At 44.3% G+C, this 4,741-nt stretch overlaps 1 long non-coding RNA gene across 1 annotated transcript; it reads left to right on the top strand.

Annotated features, from left to right (window-relative positions):
- The first annotated feature begins 372 nt into the window (after positions 1 to 372).
- On the top strand, positions 373 to 3,959 carry LOC140470789 (uncharacterized). Its single transcript, XR_011956707.1, has 2 exons — positions 373 to 571; positions 3,097 to 3,959. It is a non-coding gene; the product is annotated as an uncharacterized lncRNA (long non-coding RNA).
- The last annotated feature ends 782 nt before the right edge of the window (positions 3,960 to 4,741 follow it).

Raw genomic sequence — 4,741 nt, 5'->3', positions numbered from 1 at the left:
GCTTCTTCCCGCTCTGCCTCCCTCAGCAGGCCCACACACAGCCCGAGAAAGGCCTCTCTCTTCCCCCACAGTCCGCTCACTCCAAGTTCCGGGACCAGTTCCTGCTCCGCTCGGCCTCTTACAAACAGCCCCCGGTTCACCCTGAACTCACCCCGAATCAATCCCGGTCTCGGAGCCCCCTCTGTGTCCCAGGCTCCCATCCCGATGTGCTGCTGGAAGGAGCCTGCTGTTCCCTTGCTTCCCTGGGCGCTGATCTCTCCATTGCGGTCTGTTTCAAACAAACCTCTTGCACTCACTGAGTAAATGCTCCTCAATGGCAGCGCTGGGGGAGGGCCTCACGCATGCGCTCCTCTGCTCAGGGACAGTCAGCTTTGGGGAGAAAAGGTTCAGTACCAGATACAGTTGGGGCGGGAGTGAGCTGGAGGCGGAGCTCGATATTTTCCTGCTCTGTCTGTCTCTCGGTTTCCTCTGAATTAACACAGAATTTATCACTGTGTGAAAAAAAACCTCATCCATTTGAAATTGTGATTTCATTTGTTGTCAAGTGAAGACAATCCACTGAAACCTGACCGTGAGTATTTTCTACGCTTGGGGTTGATGCAACTCATTCTTCAGTCTGTACGCAATGAGGTCCCGGACCTTCCTGTGGCTTGCCACTTCAACACACAATCCTGCTCCCATGCCCACATGTCGGTACTTGGCCTGCTGCAATGTTCCAGGGAAGCTCAACGCAAGTAGTCCCATTCATGGAGTAGTCCCATTCATGAGGAATAGCACCTCATCTTCCGACTCGGCACGTTACAGCCTGCCGGTCTCAACATTGAATTCAACAATTTCAGATGATTATCCCATCTCGACCCCTCTGTTTTCATTCTGCCCGTAATTTTATTTCGTTTATTTTATTTATTGGGGCAGCACGGTGGTTCGCACTGGGCTTCACAGCGCCAGAAACCCGGGTTCAATTCCCCCCCCCACCCACCCCAGGCAACTGTCTGTGCGGAGTTTGCACATTCTCTGGGTGAGGGTTTCTTCCGCGTGCTCCCTCCCACAGTCCAAAAATGTGCAGGTTAGGTGAATTGGCCATGCTAAATTGCCCACAGTGTTAGGTGAAGGGTGAAGGGGTAAATGTAAGGGAATGGGTCTGGGTGGTTTGCTCATCGGAGGGTCGGTGTGGACTTGTTGGGCCGAAGGGCATGTTTCCACATTGTAAGTAATCTATCTTTTAAATTTTTTTTTCCACTGTTCTGTACCTCTTATTTCTTGATTGTCTCTCTTTCTCTCGCTCCCCACTCTCATCACCTTTTTCCTCTCCTCTTCCCCATTTGCTACACTTCTCCCCTATTTTCCATTTTGCCTCGACTTCACCCATGCCTCCATCCCCCATATAGTATGTCACATATCACTGGCTTCAGCCTCGGTAATTCACAGCTCCTAATCTCCCTATAATCTCTTTATGCACTGACATTATCACATCTTTATTGCTACCTTTGCTTCTGGAGCCATGACTCACCTTCTCTCACCCTAGTATAAATAACTCCCTATTTCTCCCTTTTTTTAAAGATTTGACAAAGGGTCAGTTAGACTCGAAACGTCAGCTCTTCTCGCTCCTTACAAATGCTGCCAGACCTGCTGAGATTTTCCAGCATTTTCTCTTTTGATTTCATTTTCAATTGCACGGAGTTGAAGAGAAATGAAAAGAAAAAAGTTTCTATGTCATACTTTTCTTGAGTCAAGAGCTGAGTCACGTCTTGAGTGTGGGATTAATATATTTCTGAGAATTTGATTGAAAACTGTGGGCCCAGAGATCTATCCATAACTGCTCAGGCGTTGTGCAGTTTTATACTGGAGGCCTGTGGCCAGTGAAGTGCCACAAGGATCGGTACTGGGTCTTCTACTTTTTATCATCTACATAAATGATTTGGATGTGAGAATTAGAGGTACAGTTAGTAAATTTGTAGATGACACCAAAATTGGAGGTGTATTGGACAGCAAAGAGGGTTACCTCAGATTACAACAGGATCTGGACCAGATGGGCCAATGGGCTGAGAAGTGGCAGATGGGATTGAATTCAGATAAATGCGAGGTACTGCATTTGGGGAAAGCAAGTCTTAGCAGGACTTATACACTTAATGGTAAGGTCCTCAGGAATGTTGCTGAACCAAGAGACGTTGGAATGCAGGTTTATAGCTCCTTGAAAGTGGAGTCACAGGTAGCTAGGATAGTGAAGAAGGTGTTTGCTATGCTTTCCTTTATTGGTCAGAGTATTGAGTACAGGAGTTGGGAGGTCATGTTGCGACTGTACAGAACATTGGTTAGGCCACTGTTGGAATATTGCGTGCAATTCTGGTCTTCTTCCTATCAGAAAGATGTTGTGAGTCTTGAAAGGGTTCAGAAAAGATTTACAAGGATGTTGCCAGGGTTGGAGGATTTGAGCTACAGGGAGTGGCTGAACTGGCTGGGGCTGTTTTCCCTGGAGTTCCGGAGGCTGAGGGGTGACTTTATAGAGTTTACAAAATTATGAGGGGTATGGATAGGATAAATAGACAAAGTCGGGGAGTCCAGAACTAGAGGGCATAGGTTTAGGTTGAGTGGGGAAAGATATAAAAGAGACCTAAGGGGCAACTATTTCACACAGAGGGAATGGAATGAGCTGCCAGAGGAACTGGTGGAGGCTGGTACAATTGCAACATTTAAGAGACATTTGGATGGGTATATGAATAGGAAGGGTTTGGAGGGATATGGGCCGGGTGCTGGCAGGTGGGACTAGATTGGGTTGGGATATCTGGTCGGCATGCTGTACATCTCTACGACTCTATGTAGGAATTTATAGCATTTCTCAGTGTTACGTGAATACCTGTTAACCAGCAAATGTAAGCAAGCATGTGTCACTTTAACTCTGTATCTGTCATGTCCTTATTTACACATTTTACATTAACTCAACATCTGTCTCTTCAGACTCTGGTCCTCTGTGTAATAGTCAATTAGTGTTACTTCAAGAGAGGTTTTATTCTGTATCCATCAAGCACTGATGTAAGCAGTAATACGTTACACTATTTGCCAGCCACTTAGAAATATTCCTGCAATCTGTGCCCCTAGGAGAGGTGAGGACTACAGATGCTGAGGATGAGAGGGTTTATGCCTGAAATGTCGAGATGAAGGGCTTATGTTTGATACATTGATCCTCCTGCTTCCTGGATGCTGCGCTTTTTGAGCACCACACTCTTGACACCAATCTGTGCCCGTCTGTTTCTGGGATGTAAATCATTTTTGTAAACCCTATTTCAGAGTCTTTACATGTCAGTATGTTACTGGACTATAACTCAAATCTTTTTAAGTGTAACCTGTTTTACTCTGTAGGTGTCATCCATTGACATAAGAATGTGTTTCATGTAATACCTACAACTTTGAATGTACTGGATATCACTTTGGACAGACACAGGTCGGACTCACTGCCCTCCACTCCCATACCCTGTGAACATCAGCTTCTGCGTACAGACAGTCACCCAAGGCTGGAATCAAACTTGGGATCCTGTTGCTGTGAGGCAGTAGTGCTAACCACTGAGCCACTGTGCCACCCCAATAGCAGGGGTGGGATCTATGTACTGTAAATGAAAGTGAGACTTTTTAATACCATTGTCAGTCTCTAACAGTACAGAGCAGTTTGGACAATTTCCACAACTATTATTCTATGGTAGGGTTTATGATTGTAAGTTATATTCTGAATGTGCATTTTGAATTTATTGTTCACATGTTTATAACAAGACCACTTTATGAGAGCATTTTCATTCTGTGTCCAATAATCTCTCGGGATCTATCTGAATGTGTACCTTTTCATATTAATATTTGATTTCCCTTTGGACCACTTGAAAACTATGTATTTATTCACTCATTTTGTAAGAGATGTGTTCTGTTTTCACGTTGTGGAAATAAATTAAATTGTAATTTTTGTTTCACTCTGACACTTGGCCTGCTATCTAATTCCTCCAGCTTGGACAAACAGAATTGATACATGAATTACATACAGTCATAGAGTCAGACAGCAACTTTAAACCATGGTGAGATAATTGGATGAATACTTAATCTGAATGTTTATTTACTTCTTTCCCTACATAACTGGAATACATTGTGCATATGCAATAGGGGGTTCAGTATTTCTGAACAAACAAGTGGAGTTTACTTTTTGACCAATGTGATGCCATATATTTAAATTTGATTAGAAGTTCACTTGTACACTGGGACTGACATATTTCACTCTTACCCTGTCCTGTTTAACTTCATTAATGAAATGCTAGCTCTCCCAACCTTGTGGGCATGATTTTTCTATTTTTGCTGGTGGACCTACTAACCTGACAGTATTTCTGTGCTTTGCAAGTTATTCTATACCCACTGTGTATTGGCACAATCTCATTCTTGGTTGCGTCCAGAAATCAGTCTCCTTCACACCCTTCGTTACATGAATAAGGACAATATCTGGCGCAGTCAGCAACTATTTGCTCTGCTCTTCCATTCACTTGTACGGCTTGTGTACTTGGGAATTACTATCTACCTGTCAGTCTGTGCTATTCAATGGGACTGGTCCTTCAAAACCCAGCTCCGATGTGACAGGCTGCCACAGAGTAGAGCCACGTTGTCTAGTGAAGACTTTCGAAACTAAAATGTAATGTTGACTAGATTAGATTACTTACAATGTGGAAACAGGCCCTTCGGCCCAACAAGTCCACACCGCCCCGCCGAAGCGTAA

Source organism: Chiloscyllium punctatum, chromosome 52 (assembly GCF_047496795.1).
Source record: "Chiloscyllium punctatum isolate Juve2018m chromosome 52, sChiPun1.3, whole genome shotgun sequence".
Taxonomy (NCBI): domain Eukaryota; kingdom Metazoa; phylum Chordata; class Chondrichthyes; order Orectolobiformes; family Hemiscylliidae; genus Chiloscyllium; species Chiloscyllium punctatum.
Note: the sequence above shows the minus strand (reverse complement) of the source record. Positions and strands in the feature narration are given on the sequence as shown.